Below are 27,025 nucleotides of genomic sequence, written 5' to 3'. Positions count from 1 at the left end.
CTGTGTCAAAATTTATTGGCCTACTCATTGTTGCTCACATTCCTAGTTTCACCTCTAAGTTTCAGGTCACACTACTCTCATTCTTCAAGACTCAGCTCTGACACTCATTATTTATTAAAGTCTTTCTCATCAAATCTGAGAAGGATTCTCTCCCATCTGTGATTCTACAAGGATAATTCACTGGGAAGTTTACCAGATTTGGAAACTGTAAACTATTTGCATAATTTAGACAAGTGCCCTAACTTTCCGCAAACTTCCATTTCCTGACCCATAACATGGGCTATTCATTCATTCATTCATTCATTCATTCATTCATTTGGACAGGTTTTATCGAATATTTCTATACCTTAAGCACTTTTCTAAGAACTGAAGTCTATGGTCAATGTAAATAACCAAGCCCCATGGGCTTCCAAGACTGCCCTAGATGCCCAAAATCCCATGTGCTTTGTGAAAGCACCAGAGACGGAAGTTTCCTGGCTTTGAACTATGAAAGCAATGTTTCTCAAAGGGGTACCTGAAACAGCAGCAGTAACATCATCTAGGAATTTTTCAGATGAAAATTCTCAGCCTCACCCCAGATCTACTGAGTAAGAAATTTTGGAGGTGACACCTATCTCCATCTGACCTGAGCCTTATTCTTATCCTGCCCTTTAAATACTCCTACTGTACCCTAATTCCTTTAGCTTGCCACTTTTCCCTCTTCCTGGGTTTTCCTTTTGGACCTCAGCATCAGAGCATTAGATAATCATATTAATCCCATTGTTTGCTTTATTATGCAATGTCATCACTGTTCCACATAGCATTCTTCTTTTCTTTAAACTTATTTTCATTTCTCTCAGTCCACTTCCATTTTCCCCTCTTCGCATAGGCAACCTCCATAGTGAGTTTGCCATTTATCCTTGAATGCATATATTTTCATTTATATGACTAGAATTGTACTTTAGATACCATTTGGTTTACTATCATTCTCACTCAGGACTCCGCATTTGTGTAGGTGTCTGTGTCTGTGTTGGTTTGTTCTCGTTTCTCATACATAATATTGGATTTTTCTGCATCCATTCCATTTTAACTATCTGTTTTATCAGTGGACTGCTAGTGTACCTCTACTTCCCTGTTAACAAAAGCAAGTCTTCAGGGAACAGATTTGAACAGGTCTCTACCTCTAGTCTTTGAGGGAGAATTGCTGAGTCATTTTGACACAGGACTGCCAGATGACCTTCTGGAATAACTGCACCATCTATACTCTTCTTAAGAAATCATGAGGACGCTATTTCTCCCCATCTTTGACAACACTTGGCATTATACAACTTTACTAATGCTATATATGTTGATGGTTGTAAATTGTTACTTTGATTTGCTTTACATTTCTGCAAACACTAATGGTATTTAGCAGCTCTTTATTTGGATTAATTTATATTTCTTTATATAAATCAAATTTTCATCAACTTGTCCATTTTGACATTAGATTTTCTTTTTTTTTCTATCTTTTGTCTATTGGTTTGCAAGAGTTCTTATATATCCTACATATCAGTAACTTTTCCTCCTTAGAAACCATAAATATCTCTGCTAACATTTGATCTTGCTATAAACTATGATGTCTTCAGTGCACAGAAATATTCAAATGCATGTAATAAGAAAACCTCAATTCATCTTTATTTTCTTTTTTCCTTCTTACTTTTACATTTCTCATTTTGGTTTTTATTTCATCTGGAATTCATTTCTTTTAAATGTGGTATGAGTTAGAGATCTCCATATAGCGAGTCAGTTTCTTAACACTATAGGCTAATTATTCTTTTTCCAATGATTTTTGGTACCATTTTTTAAAAGATTTTATTTATTTATTTGACAGAGAGAGAGACAGCCAGCGAGAGAGGGAACACAAGCAAGGGGAGTGGGAGAGGAAGAAGCAGGCTCCCAGCGGAGGAGCCCGATGTGGGGCTCGATCCCAGAATACCGGGATCACTCCCTGAGCTGAAGGTGGACACTTAACGACTGAGCCACCCAGATGCCCCATGGTGCCATTTTTATCTATATTAAGTGTCTGCACATAAATAGTTCTTTCTTTAGTTTATTTCCCATTACATTTTTATATATGAATATCATACTTTTTGTTATTATAGCTTATGATATGCCTAACATCTAGAGTGACAAGTGTCCCTTCTCTGATCTCTTTAGTTGATAAACTCTTTGGCCCCTTAGTATTCCCATATAAATTTGAAATATATTGGTCACAGTCTTATAAAACCCTTGGTGGGATTTTTATTGCTATTATATTCAACTTGTAAATTAATTTAGAGAACATTGGGGTTTTCATAATATTAAAACTTTCCATACAAAAAAAAACCAAAAACAAAACCAAAATCAGAGTATCTCTTATTTTGTTCTTCCTTAACGGAGTTTAAAAATCGCAACTGTAGAGGTCTGGTTTATTCTTTTTTTTTTTTTTTTAAAGATTTTATTTATTTATTTGACAGAGAGAGAGACAGCCAGCAAGAGAGGGAACACAAGCAGGGGAGTGGGAGAGGAAGAAGCAGGCTCCCAGCAGAGGAGCCTGATGTGGGGCTCGATCCCAGCATTCTGGGATCATGGCCTGGGCTGAAGGCAGATGCTTAACAACTGAGCCACCCAGGCACTCCATGGTTTACTCTTTTTTAAATGAAATTCCTAGATATTTTTATTGTTGTTGATTGTGAATACTATTTTTAGATTGTCACATTTTTGGATGATCCTTGCTGGTGTCAAGAAAAATATTTATGTAATAGTTGGTGTCCTAATTTTGTCTTTCTTATGTTGATGATCACATAATACAAATGGGATGTTTAACCTCTTTTAGTGAAATTCTTATGCCTCTTACTACACTTTCATGTCTTATACTACTTGCAGCTCTCTAGGATTATATTAAACACAAGGAGTAACACTAACATCCTATTTCCTTATAGGATACCTTGTAGGGATAGATCTAAAATTTTCCATAAAGACAATTTACTTAAGATTTTTGCTATATAAACTTTATTAAGTTGATGATGTTATTTTCTATTCTTAATTTAGAATCTTCATAAGGAGATAATGAAACGTACCCAGTGCTTTTAATATATGTATTGAGATAAATACATGAATGATATGAATAATATGCTGTATTACGTTGATGCATTTTGTGATATTGAAGCATCCTTACACAGTTGGGAGGAACCAAAAAAAACCCAAAAACGATAAAAATTAAGTTATTGATTTCCTTTCTTTTATAGTTGGTGTTTTAAAAAATTAAGTTTCAGAAATCTTTGCCAAATCCACATTCACTAAGATAGTCTATTGTTTTCTCTGGAATTTTTATAGTTTTAACACTTATCATTAGATCTACTCTACTTTAAAATTAATATATAACTCCTATATTAAATAAAATGCACTTTTTAAAGTGTTATAATTCAGTGGCTTTTAGTACACTCACAAAATTATGCAACCACTACCAGTATTTTCTGTTCCATTTTTTTATATGAGTATAAAATTCCAGAACATTTTCACACCCCAAAAAGAAACCCAATAGCCATTAGCATTCACTCCTCATTCCTCCCTCCTCCAGGTCCCTGGCAACCTCTAATCCACTCTGTTTCTATAGATTTGCCAATTCTGAACTTTTTCAAAGAACTGATGTATTGTTTTCCAAAGTGCCACACCATTTTATATTTCCATCAGTAGTATCTAAGGCTTATAATTCTTTCTCCTAATAATTGTCATTATCTGTATATTTTATTATAGTCATACTAGTAGGTACAAAGTCGTATCTCATTGTGGCTTTGATTTGTATTTCCCTAATGACTAATGATGTTGGACATTTTGCATGTGCTTATTGGTCACTTGTATTTGTTCTTTGGAGAAATATTATTCAAATACTGAATCCAAAAATTAGTGTCAATCTTCCAGCTCTTTCTTCTTTTCAAAATTGTTTTGGCTATTCTAGGTACTTTCCATTTCTACATAAATTTCAAAAACAGCTTTTCAATTTCTACAAATAATGTTTATTTACTGGGATTTTGATTGCAGTTATGTAGAATCTCTCAATCAATCTTGTGAGATTTAATATTTTCACAATCTTTCAATCCATAAAGATGGTATATCTCTACATTTATTTAAATATTCCATATTTTCTTTCAGCAACATTCTTTTAGTACGCATGCCATGTACGTTTTTATCAAACTTAACCCTAAGTCATTCAGAATTTTTATGCTGTTGGTAAATTTTTAAAATTTTAAAAAAAATTCTGATTAGACAACTGATTTCTATATATAGAGAATATATATCTATAATAACTGATTTTTATATATTGATATTTAATCCCCAAACTTGCTGCTTATTTATTAGTTCTAGGAGCATTTTTGTGATTTTTGTAGGATCAGGTTATTTTTAAATAAAAGTTTATTCCTCTCTATTTTTTCCTATCTGGTTTCTCATAAGATTCTTTTTCTTTGTTTTTAAGCAATTTGATGAAGATATGACTTTGTGTGTGTGTGTGTATGTGTGTGTGTGTGTGTGTTTTCATGTGCTTTAATGTTTATTCTTCTTGTAGTTTGTTAAGGTTCTTAGATCTGTTGTTAAAATTGCCATTAAATTTAGAATTTTTCAGCATTATTTCTTCAATTATTTTTTTCTTTTCTCCATCACATCCTTTCTTTCTGGAATCCAATTTCATGTATGCTCATTTGTTGAGTTTGCATGATATTTGTCCCTTAGGTTGTTGATTATATTTTTAGGCTTCTCTCCGTGCTTCATTTTAAATAGTTTCTATTGCTATATCTTCATGTTCACCGATGGCTGGCTTTGTCTGCTATGCTATTAATTTCATCCCATAATACAATTTTTAAAAATCACAGATATTGTATTTTTCCATTTGTTTTGGTTCTATTTGGTTCGTGTTTGTGTCTTCCATTTTTCTCCTTACACAGTCACGCTTTCCTCTACATTCTTTAGTATATAGAGCATATTTATAATAGTCGTGTTAATGTCTTTACTATTGCCTTATGTGGGTCTGTTTCTAAACATGGAGATATTTTTCCTGGCTATCGGTCATGTATTTCTGCTTCTTTGTAAATCTAATAATTTTTATTATAAATTTTACATCACTGAGTCCTAGATATTTTGGATTCTTTTGAGTGGTGGACTACAGCCTGGTACATCGTGTATCCATATTGAGTTGTAGGTACATCAACTATTCCAACTCTGCCTCAAACCCTGAGTATTATTTAGTCTGTTGATTTATGGTAGCTCTTTCTCCAGTTTGATGAAGTTCTTCTTTCATATGCACTGGCCATTATTAAACCAAAGATTAAAGAGACATCTATCTAGCTCCCTATAGCGCTCCTTGTATATCTTTCTTCTCTCTGATCTTCCTCTCCACTCATTCAAGCCACTTCAGCCTTCCTGAATTTGATCTCTGTCTTTCCAAGTCAGTGAAACTACCAGGCTTTCATTGGGTTTTTGCTCCCTCCTCTGCAGTCTGAAAACTGCATTTAGGAAGTAAATTAAAATAATTGTTGGACTCATCTCATTTGTTTCCTTTTTCTCAGTGACCACAGTCCTTGATTGCCTGCTCTTCAATGTGTGAAGAGTTGTTTCAGATATTTTTCTGATTTCCAGTTGTTAAGGAAAGGTTGGTTCTCATACCCTTTACATTTTATGGCCAGAAGTTAAAATCCTTTCTCTCTGTGTTTATTTCCTTTTCTACTGAACTTAGATTTCATGGACCTTGGTCCATTGTTATAATCACTTCTTGTAAAATCTCTCTCCTTCAATTATCTGGCATGGCCCAAACTTCAATGTCAGCTCAACTCAGTCCCCATCTTGTTTATGTCTTCTCCCAATTAGCTGAATGTTGTTAAAGAATGTTACACAACTTGGAAAACTGATTCTACCTCAAGTAGCCACCTGACTCTTCCAAAAACTTTTACTACTTTTCCCAGTTTTGTCCTCCTTATTCAACAATGTATTCATTTCATGTATTTCTCTCTATCTTTAAAAACTGTGCTCTCCAAGCCTCTCCTCCCAAAATTACATCTGATATCCTCTTGTCAGTTGTTCTTAAAAAAAAAAATAGAAACAATCAGACAGAAAAACCCCCGAGTTTTCTCATCAAATCTAAAATTCAACTCATGTTGTTGCTATTTTCAACCTGTTATGAAAGATAATGCATTCCTAATCTTTTCAAGGCTAACCTTAAATAGATCTTGACCTTGAATAGATCTCGTGACCTAGAATAGATCTCATTCCCTCTTGCCTTCTTATGAACTTTGAGTAGCTCCCCACTCTTTAAAATATCATTAGTCTCTCCATCTTCCTAGTTCTTACACTTAAAAAAAAAAAAAATCCACACTACTTCCCAACCTTTAAAACTATCCTTAGCCCCACATCTCCCAGCAGCTATTTTTCCATTTTTTTCTTCTTTCTTACACAGTGAAATGTCTTTAAATTATGGTCTGCATAAGTTGGTTCCACTTTTTCCCTGATGATTCTCTATTTAGTTCATTCAGGTTTGATTTCCGTCCCCAAAATACAACCAACTGTGTTTTCCAAGTCATTATCTATTTCTTTACTCAAATCAAAATCCAGAGTTTTCCTTAATTCCTTTCTTTTCTTCATTTTCCATATCCAATTTTGCAGGAAAAACTACTGATTTTTACATATAAAAACCATCTAAAACCCACACAATTTCATTCTATCACCTGTACTACCACCCTAGGTTCCAATATTATTACGTCTTTCTTACTGCAATATATAGGTTCTGAACTGATGTCTTTTATTCTATCATTGTCCTCCAAAATCCACTCTTGACACAGAAATCATAGTGATTTATATTACATGAAATTTGCATCATTGAATTTTCTTATATAATATTCTTTTACCATGGCCTACAAATTTCTATGTAAACTGGCTTAATGTCTTCTTCTCTACCCCATCTTTTATCACGGTTTCCAGCAATCACTAGTCTCTAGACACTGGCCTTCTTTCTGTATTTGGAAAAGTCCATCCCTACTTCAAAAACTTGGTGCATTCAGTGGTTTCTTTGCACGTTATCCTGTTCCCCCAGAGCTTCACATAGCTTCTTCTTTCTCAGGATTGTAAACATATCAGCCCCTCAGGACGGCCTCTCATCCCCCACAATTCTAATCTACATTAGTCCCCACCCCATCATTCTTTTCTTGCCTGCCTTTCTCCTTTTCTTTTCTTTTCTTTTTTCTTTTCCTTTCCTTTCCTTTCTTTTCTTTTCTTTTCTTTTCCTTTCCTTTCCTTTTTTTTCTTTCTTTCTTTCTTTCTTTCTTTCTTTCTTTCTTTCTCTCTCTCTCTTACAAAGAATGTGCATGTGCTGTATGAGTGAAAGCACAAGAAGGGTGGGGGAGGGGCAGAGGAAGAAGGAGAGGGAATTTTGAGCAGGCTACATGCCCAGCTTGGAACTCAATGAGGGACTCGATCTCATGACCTGAGATCATGACTGCAGCTGAAATCAAGAGTTTGTCCCTCAACAACTGAGCCACCCAGTCACCCCCATAATTATCTTCTATTACAGTTGTCCATTTCCTTCATATCATTTATTTCAATAAATCTCTTCATTTTCTGCTCTTCATCTCCTTCCCTTCTTGCCCCACTAAAATGTATTTTCCTTAAGAGTAGGGACTTTGGGGGCACCTGGGTGGCTCAGATGGTTAAGCATCTGCCTTTGGCTCAGGTCATGATCTCAAGGTCCTGGGATCAAGCCCCATGTTGGGCTTCCTACTCAGCAGGGAGTCTGCTTCTCCCTCTCCTACTATTCCTGCTCTCTCTTGCTCTCTCCCTCAAATAGATAAATGAAAGCTTTAAAAAAAAAAAAAGAGTAGGGACTTTGTTTTAGCAGAGTATCTAGCACATAACATGTACACAAGAACCACTAGTTGAGTAACTGAATGATAGACCTTGGTGCATAATGGTACAGCTATAAATACTTTATAATTTTACATACTTAATTGCAAGAGAGTTTTGTAGATACAAAGAGGGAGGGGAGGAGATCAGAATTGTTGAGTATCCACTTCATGTTAGAAAAAATATTAGACCCTGTCCATACATTGTCTCATTTAATTTTATCCTTACAGCTCCCCTCTGAGTGACATATTATTATTGCATTTTCAGATGAAACCAAGGCCCAGATGAGTTTATTTCCTTGTCCATTATTATATAGCTAGCGGCTGAGTCTGGAATTCACTACAAAAGTTGGTACTCTATTTTAACTTCATTAGTCTTCAGTAATACTTTGCAAACTAGTTGTAAGTCCCTCTATATTAATGCACTTATAATATTTTTAATAGTAAAAATATTTATACAGAGTATCCTTTCCCCAAATTATAAACTCCATTTAAGTAGTGGTTGACACTTACTCATCTATTTAGTTCTGCAATTCCTAGCACATTATCTAGCATACAGAAAATATTCTGAAATATTTTATGATATTAAGTGAATTGAAGGCTGAATTTTCCTGTTAACCTTTCGGACAAAGTTCTTACCCTGTTTTTTAGCCTAGTATTTACCTGAGGATAATGTTCTTGTTAAGAAACTGACCAAGTACAAAGGGTTGATGTATTTTACTGTTGTATTTATTGCATTTCTCAGCCCTGGAGATTATCTAAGTGAAGTCATTTGAAAAATTCACTTCAAAAGGACCTCCACACTTGGATATACTTCATAGAAGACAAAGTAAAATAAGAATTTGGTCTCTAAAGACATGAAGAAAGTGAAGAAGTTACTGGCTGTATAATACGCCTTGTCTGGTAAAAAAAAGTTTCTATTCTGAGATTTTTGAAAAGGAGTAAGTGTTCTATTTTATTTTTTTTTTTAACTTTGGAGATATGTTGCTTATGTGTCCAATACATAAGAGAATGACAATACTTCCTATTACCATAACACCCAACTTTTAATTGTGTCCTGTGATTTATTCATTTTTTTAAGATTTATGTATTTATTTTAGAGAGAGAAAGAGAGAGAGAGCCAGGGGTGGGGCAGAGAGAGAATCTTTTTTTTTAAAGATTTTATTTATTTATTTATTTATTTATTTATTTATTTATTTATTCATTTATTTATTTATCGAGAGAGAGAGAGAAAGAGCACACACAAGTAGGGGGAGTGGCAGGCAGAGGGAGAAGCATGCTCCCTACTGAGCAAGGAGGCCTGATGCGGGACTCAAACCCAGGACCCTGGGATCATGACCTGAGCCGAAGGCAGACACTTAACCAACTGAGCCACCCAGGCATCCAGGAAGAGAGAGAATCTTAAGCAGACTCCCCACTGAGTGCAGAGGGCTCGATCTCACAACCCTGAGCTCATGACTCTGAGGTCATGACCTGACCCAAAACCGAGAGTCTGTTGCTTATCTGACTGAGCTACTCAGGCACCCTGTGTCCTGTGATTTAGAGACACTATTTCTTTGAATCCATACATTAACTGAATAATGTTCCTATAAGGCATACTTATTATGCATTAGGGAAACTGAAATCCAAAGGATTAACTTTCCTATAATGCATTTCAATTCTACTTGTATTAATCTAACTATATGATTTTGTCAACAGAGTTCTGTACTTTCTGTTGTATTACTTCATTGCATGAATGTATCAAGATCATTAAATGTATAAAAATATAAGAAAATTAAGGAAGTCCAACTGAATGATTTACACCTTTAAAAAATTGGGACTAAATAAATTTATCTTGCAGAAATAGGAATTCATTCCATAATTCAAGCATTTTTGAAAGATCCTTTCCCTAGATGAGCATCCTACCTCAAAATTAAATAACAGTTACTTCTGATCTGCTTCAATATTATGATATTTGATATAATATAAGGATAATACCAAATATAAACACGCTAGCTTTAATATATTGACAACTTTTACTATGTCACTAAACTGTTTAATTCAGATGGCTTTTATTTTTTTGTAGCAAGACTTTCTCGGTGATGGAAGCAGCATGTTCATTCACTTTCTGCTATACGCTCCTTCATCTGGTTAATAACTCCAGAATGCTTGCCTGTAATTTCTTCTGTGTCACAGAATACATTCTTACACAGAACTTGAACTCTAAACCACATTTGTTGATAATGCAATCCTTCCTAATAGTAGGACAGTTCAAAGATTGCTAATTATCCTCTTTAAAGCTGAAAAAAATTCTTCCTTCATATTAGTATGTTCAAATTGCACTTATACTAAAAAATTGTCATGTTAGAATTGTGTGTTCACCAACTTGCAATAAAAATACTTCCCTGACATTATTTGTTCTATGTGTTGTTTTTCCACATGATAAGCCAATTCCTGAATATGTTGAGACATTGTGTCATGGAGGAGTGATACTTGAACTATCTTCTATACAGACCTGACCAATAATTCTAAGCAAACAGATTTAATGCAGACTTTCACTAATGTCTTAAAAATTATCTATGATTTTTTTACTTATAGAAACCTAAAGTCCTTCTTTGCAAGAAGTGACAACTTTTTTTTTTTTTTTTTGGCTATTTAAATCAATAGTCTTTTGAAAAATTCTTTAGGTTTGGGAGTTACTACTTTATGTTATTTAAAAATGTATGTACTGTTTACCTTACAATAGTTCCAGTGATTCAGTAGTCAATGTATCTCTGCATATAACACACCAGGGTTTCACACCTCAACATCATATATGGCTACAACATTTAAGTCAACATATAAAGATTTGTACTTCCAGGTAAAACTAATATGAACTTCTTTGGTCTTCATGTATTCAAAATCACTTTAACAATCATCATTTGGTTTATCACTACTACAGCAATAAAGAAATTATTATTTTTTATATAAGAAATTTCCAGTGAGGTTTTCCCTCTGCAAGTTAGGGTTAAAAATAAAAAATATAAATTACACTTCCCTCATTTAGTAAATAATGCTACACCATAAATTGAAAAACAGGTTTGGCTAAAAATGAAAATGATTGCTAAAAGAGTAAGTTAAAGAATAAACAAATCCTTAAAAAAAAAAAGAAAAAGAATTTCACCCTGAAAAATTATGATTGTAAAGCTGACCTTAATGCATGAGTGTTGTAACGTAGTGCTACTGTGCATGACCACCAGGCATCTTATTCCACAAGTGACTTACCACCTGAATTCAACAATATGCAACCTGATCTCTGTCCTACACAATGAAACCAACCCACTAATGCCAACACAAGGACACATTTCTATGAAAATTTCTATGCACTCTAAAATTTCTCTATTTATCATAGACTGGTAACAAAGAGTTCCCAGACCAGTTCCCGGGACCCTGGTTAGGGCCTGTCCTTGGGCTGTGAGTTTGGGGATGAATAATTGAGGACATATAAACTGGTAGTCCTATTCTTCTTCAGGTTTCTCTAAGTTTCACAAAGTTATGCTTCATAAATTTACCTCTGTGAAGTGAAATGGAGGTGATGTTATTTTCTCAATGCAGTTTAATTTTCCAAATAGTCCCAGACATGTCTCCTCCATAATCAATCATTATTTTGGTGCTGATTTGGATTCTTATTCTTTTTTGCTTCTTTTAGTGTATTGTTTGAGAAATTGTATCAGATGCTACCAGCCAGATATTTTATTTATTTATTTTTTTTTTTAAAGATTTTATTTATTTATTTGACAGAGATAGAGACAGCCAGCGAGAGAGGGAACACAAGCAGGGGGAGTGGGAGAGGAAGAAGCAGGCTCATAGCGAAGGAGCCTGATGTGGGGCTCGATCCCGTAATGCCGGGATCACGCCCTGAGCCGAAGGCAGATGCTTAACCGCTGTGCCACCCAGGCGCCCCCCAGCCAGATATTTTATTAAACCAAAAATGTTTGACATAGTCTTTTGATTATCCTCAGAGATAACAAATCTTACAAATTTGAGAATGGATTTGATCTTTAGAACTGGCCAAAATCAAACAAAGTCAGTAATTAAACTCTACAGGCAATTTCAATGGGGAAGTTTGAAAACTGAATTGAGTTATGACAATATCATTGCAAAGAGTGATCTTCCAAAAGTAGAGACTGATTGTGCTAAAAATCCACCAAGAATTTTCTGGAAAAACTTGTTGGCTTACCAACTGAGACATTAATGATCTAGGTACTGCCTTTTATTGCTTCTGTAGCCTGTACAATTTAACTAGCTTCAGACATACCAAAGTTTTTGTAGTTCTCTAATTATATGATAGATATTATGCTTCTTTGCGTATACACTTCTGATTCCTCCCCCAGAATTATCTTCTACATTGAATCACCTAACACCAATTTCTTCTTTGTTACTCATTTCTAGCATTATCTTACATCTTATCTGAACACACCCTCTAGTATGAATTACTTACTTCTCCTCTATCTACCAGATGTAATACTCTTCACTGTAGAGGCTGATCACTGACTCACTGTTATAATCATGGCTATCAGTCAAGACCCCAAGGGTTGTTCAGAATGCTAGATGTGATGTATTTTGGGGACATAAGATCAATTTGGTAAATTAGAAAATGAAATAGGATAAGATATGATGAAATTGAAAGAACAGGAAGAATGTAGAATAGACAAAATATCAGAATGCCTCACCTGTAGTTAGCGGAAGGACGGTTTTTTGAAACTTTTGATTAAACACAAACAAACATTAGTTTACTATGTGACATGTACTTCTTTCTGGGAGTCACTGTCAAAAATGTTTGAAAGCCGGGGTGCCTGGGTGGCTCAGTTGGTTAAGGGTCTGCCTTCAGCTCAGATCATGATCCCAGGAGTCCTGCATCGGGCTCCCTGCTCATCGGGGAGTCTGCTTCTCCCTCTGCCGCCACCAATCCCCTGCTTGTGATCTCTCTCTCCCTCTCTCACGCTCTCTCTCTCCCAAATAAATAAATAAAATCTTAAAAAAAAATGTTTGGAAGCCACAGCACTAGATTTTAAGTGCTTGTAGATCGTATCTTCCCAGTACCCAGCACCATTGTTGGCATGTTGTAGGCAATGAGATGTTTGTTGAATGACTAAGTAAGCATAAAACCTCCCAAGTTAATTATCTTAAAAAAAAGATATATTTGATTTTATAAGTGCTAGTATTTTTTTAAAGGGAGTTACTGTTACATTGTAATCAATACCAATATAATGTTATTGGTGTAATTATTATGTTTACAATTAGAGTTTGCAAGCTCACCTCTTGATGCTTTTGATTTTCTCCCCTATAGCTCTCCTATATTTAGGAAAGTGATGCCTTGGTTATGGATTTCTGGGTCAAGCACCACAGGATGGGTGAACTCAGAAAATTAGCCTACTTTTCTGTTCAAGGGTTCTTTTATAAAAATGAAAACAAATACTTTATTAACAGTTAAGCTTAGCATTAATGATTTTGCACCCCTCCCATATACACACACACAAAATACAATTCAGTGCTGTTCTTGCTAACGTTTTGTTGCTATATTATCTTAAGTAACATAACCCTGGTTAGCTCTAGCCCTACTTAGAAAGTTAATTTTAATCTATTAAATTTGTTCCTTAGACATTTCTGTAGTATATAGGTGGTCCTAGATTCCCAGGTTTATGGAGCGGGATAATGAAACAGGAAGAGCCTTGTCTCATATTTAGATCATGTGGGCCTGCTCTTTCTCTAACTAGCTTATTAACTTGATTATATCTGGTTCATCTCCCTCTGCCTTAATTTCTTCAAGTGAAATGTACTCTCAGGTTCCCACTCAAGTTCTGATGTTCTGTGAATCAAGTAAGAAGTTCTCTGGGGTTCTTGCCTTCTCCAACATTCTAAGATCCTGCTTTTGTTTTCATCTTTAGTGAAAAACTTCTGCCCCTGGAGACTTCCTGATAGCATACTGTTATTTTGTTTTCCTAAAATATTCTTAAATTTCCTTTTTCCTATCTATGTGCAAAAATAGATTGCTAGCAGTGAATATCTTCATATGTTTCTTATTTCTAATAATGTGAGTTTTTTTTCCTTCATCTGATGATGTTTTCATCTTTGTTTTTTGGGGTTTTTTTGCATAAAATTCTTTTTAAGCATCTGTCTTCCTATTAAGCATTGGTTCATACCAATGGCTATCAACTGTGGTCACACCTAGAAATGACTGAGGAATTTTCTAAAATATTGGTGGCGAGGCCTCATTCAAAACCAATTCTTTAAGACTAGAGGTAAGACCTGGATGTGAGTATATTTTAGGCTCTACAGGTGATTCTAATTTTAGCCAGGGTTGAAAGCTTCATACTAACATGCATTGGTCTCCTTAGGAACTCATAGGACTACTTTCAACTGCTTCCTATATACATATATATTGTTTTTCTAATGGCTTTAGCTAAAAGTACAGAGTTTAAACATACGCTTAAAAGACATGTCTAAAGAGAAAACAGAGATTTAAAATATTTCATCCATGGTATAATCCCATAAAAAGTAACTATGATAAATATGTAGAGAAAGGGCTTATCAAAAATTTTCCTAGGATAGGCAAAAATAATATGTTTACTGGGTAGAATAACTAAAGGATGAGGCAGAACTAATCAAAGGTAAAAATGGGTTGCCAAATGCCTCATTACAGATAATAATCTCCCTTATATCAGTGCTCCATGCTCTTTTCAGTTTTCTAGGTGGCTGTCCCTTAAAATGTTCGGGCAGGGGCGCCTGGGTGGCTCAGTCGTTGGGCATCTGCCTCCGGCTTGGGTCATGATCCCAGGTCCTGGGATTGAGCCCCACATCAGGCTCCCTGCTCTGCTGGGAGCCTGCTTCTCCCTCTCCCACTCCCCCTGCTTGTGTTCCCTCTCTTGCTGTGTCTCTGTCAAATAAATAAAGAAATAAGAATGCTTTTTTTTCCTTTTAAGACAATTTTAAAAATCTAACCTATATAAAAATTTTTCTTTCAATTAAAGACCTAAAGGACCCCTGACTATTTAGCCAAATGGCCTTTTCATATTGGAAAATCTAGATATTCTTTTGGAAACTTTGGCTTGAGTGTCATTTGTACTTTGAGAGAACACCATTGTGAAAAATACAGCACTGCTAAATAAGCGTGACTCTAAATTCAGATCAATATGTGACGGTGATAGAAAGTGCAGAGCATACCTAATCCAGCTAACTATGCCCCTGACAAATGCAGTGTGAGCACTGTGTCATTGGTGCCTTTCCTTTCTTTATTTGCATTATCCATCAGGACAGCCCATGAGGGAATGCCTAGGAACCGTGGAGCTCTCTGTAATAAGCCGCAACACTAATGAGGCATAACAAATTTAGCAAGTATCATGTATAATCTTGATCTTTCATTGACACTATTACCCACATAGATTACAGGTTGCGATTTGTTATCTGCCTAATGCAGATGAGCTGGGAGGGTGTAGTTGAGTTACTCCTTCCTTGGTTAAATAATTTTTAACGAATTGTCATCCCCCAAGATAAAAACTCAATAGTCCTGGCCTCTGTTTTTGCTGCTGCTGCTTCTCAGCAGGGTTGGCTGGCTGTTTTTGCAGAAGGTCAGCCAGATTTTGTCTTTCTCACAGTTTCGGTTTCCTCCTGGGAGAGAGGGTCTAATATATTTCTGTAACACACCAACTGAACCCAAGATACAAGTGCCCAGAGAAACATGGCCCTAGTATATGCCTCTCTTTAGCTCAACGATTTGGAAATCAGATGTCTGCAGTGATCCTTGTCTGTAGGAATTGTTGAGCCTTAGCCAAGAAAAGGAGGTTGCAGTGAGGCCATGTATCAATGATGATACTTTTGAGTTGAAACTAATAATAATAACTTACAAGGAATCCCTGTATATTACCATTTCATAGATCCTTTTAAAAAGTTAAATTCATTATCCTAAAATGACCTCTTGGGAGGTGCCAAATGCTAGCTCCATTTTACAGATAAATGCATTTTCTACACAGAGGTATTGTTAGAGTAGTAGAAGGGAAATGTGTATATCCTGATGTTCAGCTCTGAATTTTTCTGAAAAGAGGGAAACAATCATAAGTATATGTACATATGAAATAGATTCAAAAACAGTTTAGAGGGTCATGAAAATGTGTAAGTTCCCTTATTTCTCTTATTCTTTCTATTCTAATTAAAGTTTCCAGAATGAATTTTACATTTATATCTACTAAATTCTTTGTTGCAAAAAAAAAAAAAATCTGCACTGGGTGAAGTGTTTCATATAAATTTAGACCCAGGAATGATAAAACTGTAACTCATATTTTCATTCCCTCCAAATCCTACATTTTTAAAATCAAAAAAGGAAAATAGATACTTCAGTTAATCACAAATGAGTTGTAGTTGATAACATCAAATTAAACAAACTGAAAGGGGTTAGACTAAGAATGGTACCAAAGAGAAGAAGTGGGGAGTAGTAGTCACATGAGTTACAATTACGCATTTATGAAGTTTCTCTTAACAGACAGTGGGCATTTACCTAGGAAAAAATATCTATGATTCAGAACCTGTGCTACCTTTCATCTATCAAGTACTTGTTTGGGTTGGTCCAGTAAAAAAATCTTTTTTTGGGAGTTCTGGATGTTCAGTGTGAGGAGGAAAGAAGAGAAGACAGGGCAGAAGTTTAAGGATATTCTATTGTCTATTTCCCAGTTCCGCCTGGTATGAGGTTCCAGCTTCATATGCTAAGATGTCAGTTTCATCATGCTGCTGGGTGTACATAACTTCCATGCATTTCTTTCCCTCTTAAGGTAACCTTGGTATTACCTTAAAATTTACATCTACTTTACAGCCTCTTTCTATGTTTATTTATTTCTTTTAAATATTATGAGAATTTGTACACAGTAGCATTTAGGATTGCAAGTCTTATGGTCTCTTAGCTTAATGATAGAGAGAAATAGCAAAATATGTTGAAAACTAGTATTTATTAACGTCCTTTAGTCTATGTTCAAGATTAATTACTAAATTAGTAGTATTGTTAATTTTCCATGATTGTCTAATGCAAACTTGTAATGATTTTGTTGATTTTTAAGATAAGATTTTATTGATTTTTAAGATAAGGTGTTTGTCAGGTAGAGCTTTACAGGTTACCTACAGTCCACCGAACAGTGGTATTGAGAGCGGCCCTCAGGTTCCAGGGTTAGACGGTAAGGTTGATTTGATTTTTAAGGTCAAAATTATTCTGAAATGATATCAAGTTTAGTTTTATTGCAAAACCATAAAGAAAGAAAGAAACCTTAAAAACTGTCTTTAGTGTTTTTCAGATACGTTGGTTGAATGACATTACTTTTGCAGAAACTGACTTTAGAGGTGTCCAGCGGCCGCGGCCTCCCAAGCAGCCGCATCACACGTGCAAGACTCATTATCCTTCAGCCAACAGACTGGCGAGCCACTTTGGGGCCTACTATGTGCAAAGGTCTGGAAGAGGGTCTGGTAAATTCAGAAAGCAAGATAAATTGTATTAGCATCTCGTGACAAAGGACAGGGGCACCTGGGTGGTGCCCTGGGTTAAGCGGCCAACTCTGAGTTTCGGCTCAGGTCAGGATCTCAGGGTTGTCAGAAAAGCACCCCCATCAGGCTCTGTGCTTACCCCGGAGTCTCCTTAAAACTCTCCCTCCCTCTCCCTTTGCTTCTCCCACCCCTGCGCACATGCTGTCTAAAAATAAGTGAATAAATAAAAATTTAAAAACTAATAATAAATAACTTTGAGAAAAATGATGTTAAGTCTTAGCTAAAAAAAAAAAAGTTCATATTCTGTTTTTCTTTTTCCAGTATTATTCTTTGTGACAATGGTGGTTTGCTAAGAAGCACTTGTGTGCACGTTACATGTGTATTCCTAGGGAGAAAGTGGACTAAATTAATAAAGTAAACAAACACAAGGAGAAATTTGTAAAGTCTCAGACATTTAACTTAATCCTGACCTTTATTTAAGGTTTATCATCTAATTCCTATTTACTTTTATATATGTCTTTAAGGTGATGTTTCATTGAATATTTTATCACTGAGACATTTTGGATAGAATAATTTTCCTGTTAGCTATGAATGGACAAATTGAAAGATCTAATTGTTTCTTAGGTATTAACAAAACATTATTGCATTTTGACTGAAAAATATGTTTACTCCACCAACTTGACTATGAAATAAGCTTTTAGTTTCAAGATTTTTATATTTAAGTATACTTACTAGGGTTTTTAAAAACTGAATTAATAGAAACTTAGCTAAAATAGCTTCAGTAAGCATGAATTCCTTTAAAATTTCATATTCAATTGTTTATTAGAACCCTACCTATTAAGCCTTAATTAGAATCAATAGCTTTTCATATTTTTATGAATGAATGTTACTTTGTATGGAACAAAGGGCCATATAATTTAAAATGTAACAGCCTGTTAACAATTGAAGATATTAATTCTTTTGAATGGAAGTACTATTTCTAAAAAGCGGATTGCTTTTTGAAAACAAAATCTCTTAAAGATGGATAGCTAATGTATTCTTCTCTGAAATAGACATTAGCAGAAGTAATAATAAAAATACTGTTGAGAAACAGCAATTCTCAGATTTCAGATGTGTGTTTAGTTTGAAATCTTTTTTGTGATCCAAGTAGGATTTTCTGAAGAATTATCTGAAAAACGACTAAAGACTTTACTTAAAAATAGATTTGGATTTTGCTGAAATCCAGAATTTAAAAAACAAAACAAAACAACAGTTTGAACACATTGGAACCAGTGTCAGTTTATATTCTAAAAATGCATCATAATTTATTTCAGCTCAATTTCACAAGCAACCATTGAATATGTACTACTGTATGTTAGTTCAAAAGAGAACTCACTTTAGAACTTTACAAAATGTTTTATATTCCTTTGTATTAATTGGGGAAGAGTCTGTTTATTCACATCTGGGAAACCAAGAACAACAGTAATATTGTAGTCTCAATATAGTCAACAGATTTGTAATTCCCAATTTACTTACTTTAAATTTACTTAACTTACTTTATTTTAATGTAACAAAATTCTAGTATGCTTACACAATATTGTCACTTTTTTTGTGCCCTAGTAGAGAAAGTATTTGACTTGGCATTAAAAATATTGGAATCTTGATCAGATTCTTTAAGTAATTCTATGGCTGTAGGATGGCAGGATAGATGGTCTAAGAGCTTGCTAGGTTCTATGGGCCTGGGAGGACAGGGTGATAAATGAAGGCTGTGTCCATGCCTGAGTGTTCTATACTGTACTGTTCTCTATAGGCATGTAGTGTGCTGTATAATTTCAAGATTAATGAGGTTCACTGGGCTAGGTTAAAGGGATCCCTAGCACATTTCCACATGACCCAAGTGCAGGGGTACCAGAGTTCTACGAATATAAATTTGGGCTCGGAAGGGCCAGTTTCAGGTTCCAGAGGTCTGATATCATTTCCACTTATGCAGACTTATCATGTGCAGTGTGGTCCATGGCAAGTCTTATTTAGGCGAAATCTAATGTTACATCTCCATCTGCCATTGGGGATTAGTGTTGATCTCTCTGTGTATCCTAATGGTGCTAAATTCTTCTTGTATCCTTTAAAGATGGAAATCTGGGTGTTATATGCAAACAATGACTCATGGGACATTACATCAAAAACTAGTGAAGTACTGTATGGTGACTAACATAACATGATAAAAAAAATAAAGATGGAAATCTTGCGGATTCACCCCATTGTGTGTGTATATCTGATTTCTTCATCAATCTAAAGTTAATTGCTATTGAAGTCAATCAAGACCGTGGTTATACAATGACCCTTGATTATATCTTTCACTTTCCATAGGTCTCAGATTGGGCTCTTCACCTTTTATAAAATAAAATTATTGGAACTGATAACATCTAGGTTGATTTTCAACACTAATCTGTTGTTCTCTAAATGGAAAATGTGCATTTGTGGAGGAATAAGTTGTTTTTTTTTTCTATATCTTAATTCAAATTTCATGATGTATCTCTCTTGAGATGAAAGTTCTAGGCTTCCATTAATTTCCATAAAAGTTTATGTATTTCATATTGTCCCTGAGTGTCATGCTTTAATCTGAAGAACACAAATATCAAATTTTACTCTTTGGGATGAACCCATGGGCTGACTTCAACTTCCTCTCCTAGTACATGTTATTGAAGATATATTCATCCTGAAAAGAGTGTCAAGGGGGCGTTTCAAATTAGGAAAACCTAACTTACAAAATAGCACTGTTTTTAGCATAGTAGGACATTCTGGCTCTCCATCCTGCATTTACTCCCTGCGGTTTTTTTTTTTTTTTTTTTTTTTTCTCTACTCATTGGCCAGAGAAGTTTCCTAAGAAAGAGCAGAAACCGTGTCATTGTGGAAAAAGCTTATTCAGAAGAACACACAGAATCAGTGTGGGTCCAGGAAGAAAAACAGAAATCATGCTGCTTCAACTGAGGAAATGTAATAAAGGAAATTGGTTACATGAGTATCGTAAAGTTGGAAGAGCAAAAAATGTAAAATGAAGTAACCTAGAAGTTAGTACCCACTTCTAGGCTGGAGAACACCAAGGAAGAGGTGATGTTACTAGAACCTGGAGTATTGAAGAGGGGCCTGTGCTTCAGGCACTGGGACCCTTTGCAAAGGGGGCTGCTGGGAGCAGTTGTGGGCAAACGGAAGGGGAAACCTCAAGAGCTAGAGTGGTGGAATTGATCCAGACATTTCCAGGGACCAGCAGAAGAAGGGAGAAACAAGCAGAAAATAGAACAATGATTCCTTTCTTCCTCATAGTTTTTGTTTTCCCACCCGTAGCTTCTATGGCAAAACCTAGCAGAGAATGAACGAATGAAGGGTCCTAGAAATACAGTTTTTAGCTCCAGAATTACCAAGCAAAGTATAGAAGAGTGAGCAAAAGATCATGAGCAAATAGGTAAAAATGGCCACACCTCTCAACTGCTGGTTATAGTCTATCCTTTCTCTTCCTTTTTTGGGGGGGAAGTTTGAAGTATCCCTGAGGTACCTATCTCATTAAATTGTTGTGTGCGTTAAATAGTTAATGCATTTATTTATTTTTCTTCTTTAATGCATTTAAAGTGTGTATCACACATGTCCTAGTCTACAAATTGGAAGTATCTCCAATGAAGATATCAATATGATGAAATGTGTATTTCCAATTTATCTTAACTGCCTGTCCAAAGTTGGGTTCATAGAGTTGCTCAAGGATGACAGAGAAGAGCAAGGTTAGATAAATCTCTGGAGCTGTCAGATTCCCCACCATTGTGGCACCATCTACCTTACCTAGCCTCAGGGCTTTGTGCCTTCAATTTGCTTTTCATTGTCTGAGATGAGCAATGACTTCTGATTCATCTACTCCTTGGCTAAATCATGTGTGAGATGGGAAACATTACCCCATCAATAAATTTGCTCATTAGAACAATCCCCCCCCGCATCTCATCTTTCTTTACCTTCCCAATATAAATCTTTGTGTACATGACATGTGTGCATGTCATTTTCACCCATCACAGGACTCCTGGACTTTTGCACATGACATTTAGAATGTCATTGTCCTCAGCTCACCCACATTCACTGAGGGCAAGACATTCCAAAGCATAATTATGCAATGGTATCTTCATGTTGCATTAACACTATCCAGTACATATTTATATTTAAATGACTTATAATTAAAATAAATACCAAGAACCAATATGGGGCAAAAGAATACAAGGAGTCAAGTACATCTAGAGGGTGAGGGCTCCCTTGGATCATTTCATCCCTTTATCGGGATCAGTTTGATTTAATGTAAACACCTTCAAAAACTTACTTCTCTACTGCATTTTAACCAATGGTAAAGGTCAAAATACCTTCAGGGTTGGGGAGGGGAGAATAATATTACAATAAACAAAAGTACTTGGAGAATATTATGGACATATTTAAGCTGATATTACATCCTCATTTTGTGTGTGTGTATTGTTGTTGAGGAGAGTCATGTCTGTAGTACGTAGCTTCTCCATTGTATAAAGTCACTGTTGTATTAGATTTTGAATGGAAAGATAAAACCCCTCAGTCTAGATAAAACTGTCAGGTCATTAGGAATAAGTTTACTTATGAAAATATATTCATGGAAAGGAAATTGCTGTTATGTCCTCAGTGTAAGAAACTCTCTGAGATCTCATTCATTTCTCTGCAGCTCTTTCTGGAGCTGGCCTGGCTGGCCAGCCTCTCATTCTCTCCCTGGCTGTAACCATCAGCAGGCAAACAATTCTTACCAAGCAATTTGGTATTCCTGCTCCATGGTGACTCTGACTCAGCCTGACTGTCTAGATTCCTGGCTTTCATTCACTTGACCTTGAGAATTTACTTGCTCATTCCTGCCTTGAGTGACTCCTTGGCTGCTAGACCCTCAACTTGCCCTGACTCACCCTTAGCTGCAAAGCCCTCAGCACGCAGCCAGGTTTCCAGGCCTTGGTCTCTGACGGGTCTAGGATGTTTAAACAGCAGCCTGTCTGGCTCTGCCTTAAACTCCCACTTGACTCCATCAGATTTCTCCAAAGATGTTTTTATTCTAGCATTCAAGTTTGAAAGAACAGGCCAAACATATTGATACAAGTGACTGGCATTAGTGACTAGCTGGCTATTTAGAGACCAGAGATATGAGAGGATGGCTTTGACTGGTAACTTTGCTGAGGTCCAGGGAAAGCCAAGGAATATGTGTTATTTATCACGAGAAATCACACTCTCATTTATATCTGCAGCTCTGTCTCCTTTCTCATTTCTAGTTGTTTTTTCCCCCTCTATCATTTCCTTAATTAGATTAACTGCTTGTTTCTCTCTCTTATTGGTCTTTCTAAATAACCAGTTTTGCTTTTTACTTATCCTGTTTTTTCTATTTCATTAATTTTAATATTGATTAATTTTATTTTCCGATTTATTTAATTTTTTTCTTTTTCTTTTATTATTTAGTGGCTAAGAACACAGACTTTGTAGCTGGACTGTCCAGGCCATAACCCTGGGTCCACTGAATACTAGACATGTAACCTTGGATGAGTTACTTGGTCCCTCATAACTCAGTTCCATCATTTATAAAATGGGAACAGTGAGAAACTTACCTCATTCTGTTGGTGTTCACCCTTATCTCTACTTCAAAATTAAGGTAATTATTGGCACACCACCAGAATTTGTTACTTAAAATCAACATTAAAAAGCATATATATTACTTTATCACAAATTTGTTTTATAAATATGTTCATAACTATAATTTAATTGTTATTTCTAAGACTTTGTAATTTATGCATTTGCAACATTTATTTTGAGACAGGCTTCACCAGTGTGCCAGAGCATTCAATGACACAGACAAAGGTTATGAAGCTCTCTGCCTTCCAGAATAGCAGAGAAGCAAGCTGGGAGGAACTTAGATCCTTAAATTAGCCCATAGCACACCCTCAAGCAGTCTCTGTCCTCTGCACTGTTACATGAGAGAAATAAATTTCTATCTCTTTGGACTACTGCATAATGGAATATAGCATCAAAACATTTATTCTAAGTCTAAAAGATTACATGCATGCGAATAACTTTTTTACTCTGACAGTGAATCCAGTTGGTGCTGGCGTATTATTCTTGAATTGCATTCCTTCCTCTTGCTTCCAATAATTTTGTGGATGTTATTCTACCACCTTCTAATACCCAATATTTCCAATGAGAAGTACAATGCTGGTCTGAATATTTTTTCTTTTGTAAGTAATTTCTTTATGTTATCCAAAAGCTTATAAAAATTTTCTTTTAATCTTTAGATTCTAAGAATTTTACAGTTGAATATGTTTTCTCATCAATCCCTCCTGGAATGGAAAGAGGCTTTTCTACAAATATATTTCATCTTCTTTAGATAATTTTATTTTATTATTTTTATTAACTCCTGATTCTGTTTATTTTTTCCTTTTCAGGGATTCAATCATTTTCATGTTATGTTTCCTGATCTATCTTCTTTTTTTTTTTTTTTTAAGATTTTATTTATTTATGTGACAGAGAGACAGCCAGCGAGAGAGGGAACACAGCAGGGGAGTGGGAGAGAAAGAAGCAGGCTCCCAGCAGAGGAGCCCGATGCGGGACTCGACCCCCGGAACGCCAGGATCACGCCCTGAGCCGAAGGCAGACGCTTAACGCCTGCGCTACCCAGGCGCCCCCCTGATCTATCTTCTATTTACCTTTTTTTTGTTTTGTCTAATAATTTTTAACTCTTTCTGTATTTTCTCTGTATTTGAGTTTTATCTTGCACCTATTTAAGTTCAGAAGTGACCATTCTCTATTTTAATTTACAGATCTTTTAAGCGTAAATATCATTTTTTTCCTTTTGTCAACTCTTATTTTTTTCCTGTACTTACTTTGTTGAGGTATATAGCAGAAAAGACGGAAAACACACATGATAGGGAGAGATTTCAGCAGAGAGATAGAAACTGTTAGAAAAGGGGCAAATGGAAATACTAGGAATGAAAACAAAATGTTAGAGATGAAATATTTTCTCTATTGGTAGATCAGCAGACTAGACACAAAGAGAAAAGAATCAGTGAGCTAAAAGTAAGGTTAACAAAAATTACCTAAACTGAAATACAGTGAGGAAAAAAATGTGAAAAAAATAGTCCAGAACATCCATGATCTGTGGAAAATATCAAATAGTTTAACATGCATCTAACTGGAGTACCAGATATAGAAGACAGCATGAATGAGGCAGAAAAAATATGTCAAGAGATAATTGCTCAAATTTCCAAAATTAATAAAAGACAATAAATCACAGATCCAAGAATCTCAGGAAACCAAAAGAAGGAAAAATACAAGGAAAACACATAAATATTCACATCAAATTGCTAAAATTTAAAGATAAAGAAAATCTTGAACGCAACAAAAGGAACAAAAATGTTACAGGAAAACAAGCATAAAATTGCAAATGAATTGTCTTCAAAGACAATAAAGTCAGAAGACAATAGAAAGAACGTTTTAAATGGCTGGCGCACACACATACACACTACAAACAAAACCAAGAAACAGCACATCACCTAGAATTCTATCCTTTAAAATATCCTTTAATAGTGAAGAAATAATTACATTTCTGACAGATAAAAGCTGACAGAATTTATCTCCAGCAAACTTACGCTATAATAAATGAACAAAAAAGCTTTCCACCTGGAAAGGATATACTATCAGATAGAAACTTGGTTCTAAAGAAAGGAATGCAAAAACTAAGAAAAAGTTGATAAGCCAGTAAATATAAAATATCTTTTAAAAAATTATCCCTGCTTTTATACACATACATAATTAAACGTCCTTTAAAAACTATTGTTTGTTAAAGTAAAAATAATGTGAGCATGAATTTTATAGTAAACACAGAATTAAAATATGTGACAACAAGAATGCAAAGGATGGAGTATGGAAGTAGAGTAATTGGATACACATTATTGTAAAGTTCTCATTTTTTGTGACACAATAAAGTATTTTTTGAATGTGGAATGTGATAAGATATATATCATAATATCAAAAATGGTTAGATGATATATAAATTGACAACTAAAAAAAACCCAAAGGGGCATAACTAAAAATCCTTCAGAAAAGATAATATGAAAGCTAAAGATTATATTTATTCACTCCTAATATAAAAAGAGATAAGGAGGAAAAGAGGGACAAAGAACAGAAAGTATAAGTAAAAATAAATGTCAAAATGGTAGACTTAAATAGAGATAGTAATAATTACAGCAAATGTAAATGAACTAAAACATTAGGTTTATAGACTTCTGACCAAAAAATATGTGAAATGACTAATAAGCACATGAAAAAGCACTCAATATCATTACTCATCAGGAAAATGCAAATTAAATATACCATGAAATACTCCATATATACCTACCGTAATGGCAAATTATCAAATCAAAACGGGTAAAAACTCCAAATTTTGGAGAGGATGTAGAACATCTAGACCTCTCACACATTGGTAGTAGATATGTGAGATGATGCCAACTCTTTGGAAAATGGTCAGTTTCTAAAAATGTTAAACATTCATCTACCCTATGATCTAGCAGTTTCACACCTATGTATTGATTCATGCCAACTAAACCATTTGCCCACGAGAAGTTTTGTACAAAAAAGTTCATATTATCTCTAATCATAGTCCAGAACCATAAAGAAACAATCTTGATTTATAGCAATGAAAGAATGGATAAATGAGCTGTTTGTTCATACACTGGGATACTACTAGTAATAAAAAGGAATGCTCTGCTGGAACATGCAACAACATGGAGAAAACTCAGAAATATTATGCTTAGTGATAGAAAGCAAACATAAAAATACATCCTGCATTATTGCATTTATATGAAATTCTAGAATAAACAAACTAAACTGTGGTGATAGAAGTCACACAGTAGTTGACTTTTCAGGACAGGGGCAAGAATTGATGCAAAGGGACATAAGAGAGCCATCATGGGTGATAGAAATGTTCTGTAAATTGATATACATTTATGAAAATGAATTACATATTTAAGATCTGAGTATTTCTAAGCGTTGCTGGAGAAACAGCAAAAAGTTAGAACAGAGCAGATCCCTGGTTTCTATAAACAAACCAATATCAAGAGGTAACTACTGGATATTAAGGGCTGAAATAACTGGTATGGTGGGTATTATTTATTTTGATATAATACATACTTGGGAATGTCACACTTGAGCTGACTCCTGTAGAATGGCAGGAAGTAATAAATAGACTGTGTTAGATGAAGAACACTCTAGGCAGAGGCCCTAAAGTGCTTGGGGTATTTAAAAAACTGGAAGACATCAGTGTATCAGCAACACAGTGAGTTAAGTGAGATTTATGGAGACCTAGGCAGGTATCAGATCAATAGGTGCTTTTTGGCCATGATAGTGGTGTGGATTTTAATCAACATGGCCAACACTTCTGCTTCACATGAAGTGGTAGGAATCAAATGTATTTTTCCACTTTAAACAACTAGGTAACCAGGCAACATATATGAAACAATAGTTTTCAGACATTGGTTAATAGGCAGTACAGGCCTATGCTTCCTGAAAAAGTGAGAGAAAAAAGTGAGCCCTATGATTTTCCCAACTTATTGCCTAGAAGCAATTTCCAGTGCGAGAAGCAGAAATCAAAATAGATCCTATCAGTT

Source organism: Ursus maritimus, unplaced genomic scaffold, assembly GCF_017311325.1.
Source record: "Ursus maritimus isolate PB19 unplaced genomic scaffold, ASM1731132v1 scaffold_26, whole genome shotgun sequence".
Lineage (NCBI taxonomy): Eukaryota > Metazoa > Chordata > Mammalia > Carnivora > Ursidae > Ursus > Ursus maritimus.
This window is presented reverse-complemented; position numbering follows the sequence as displayed.